Source organism: Octodon degus, unplaced genomic scaffold (genome assembly GCF_000260255.1).
Source record: "Octodon degus isolate 3935 unplaced genomic scaffold, OctDeg1.0 scaffold00370, whole genome shotgun sequence".
Taxonomy (NCBI): domain Eukaryota; kingdom Metazoa; phylum Chordata; class Mammalia; order Rodentia; family Octodontidae; genus Octodon; species Octodon degus.
In genome coordinates, this window is record NW_004524946.1 from 824,250 (window position 1) to 825,313 (window position 1,064).

Below are 1,064 nucleotides of genomic sequence, written 5' to 3' on the forward strand. Positions count from 1 at the left end.
CAGCACCTTTTTCTTGCAAAATGTATATTGCATCCATCAAATTTTATTTACTCTTTCAAGTTCTTAAAGAGGGAGACAATACTATGTTTATTCATATGGATTCAACTTGTTTCACTTATGAATATGGTCTCTAGTTGCATCCATTTTCCTAAAAAAGCCTCAGGTTTTATCTTTCTTTATAGCTGAGTAATTAATCAACTGTGTAAATGTATCACATCTTTTCTTATCCTTTCCTCAGTTGATTGGCATTTGAATTGTTTCCAAAGTTTAGCTATGGCAAATTGTGCTGCTATGAACGTGGATGTGCATATATCACTGTGGAGTGATGTTTTCAATGCTTCTGGACAAATATGAGCAAGTGGAATAGTGGATCTAGTGGGACCTCTAGTCCTTGATTTTGGAGAATCTCCACACTGATTTCCACAGTTGTTATACCAGTACACACTCCCACCAATAGTGAAGAAGGATACCTTTCTCCCTACAACTCTTGCAGCATTTGTTTTCGGCTGAATGATAGTCATTCTTTGTGGGATGAGATGGAATCTCAGTGTTGCTTTAAATTGTATTTTTAAATAACAAATGATGAACATTTTTTATTTACCTTTGTTTTCTTCATCTGAGAAGTACGTCCTCAATTCAGATGTTCTTTCTTTCTTTTTTTTTTTTTTCCCTAATTTATGCTTTTGGTACAGGGTCTCACTACACAACTCAGACTCATAGTGATCCTCCTGTTTTCAGCCACTCCAGGGTTGGGATTACAGCTGTGACAACATGGTCAGACTTTGCCTCAGGTTCAGTGTTTCCCCAGGGTGGGGCTGGCATTGCATGTGGTACCAGGGATTGAACTGAACCCCGGCACCCTGTACTTGACTAAGTAGGAGCTTAGTCCACTAAGCTATCTCACTGGCCCACAAAATTTTTTTAATTGACTCCTTAATTTGGGAGACCTGATTTTTTTTTAAATTATATTTTCTAGGTAGTGCCAGGAAGATAGCTCAGTGGTCTAAGTGCCTGCCTGACAAAGCACATGGTCCTGAGCTTGATCCCCTGGTATATAACTATAT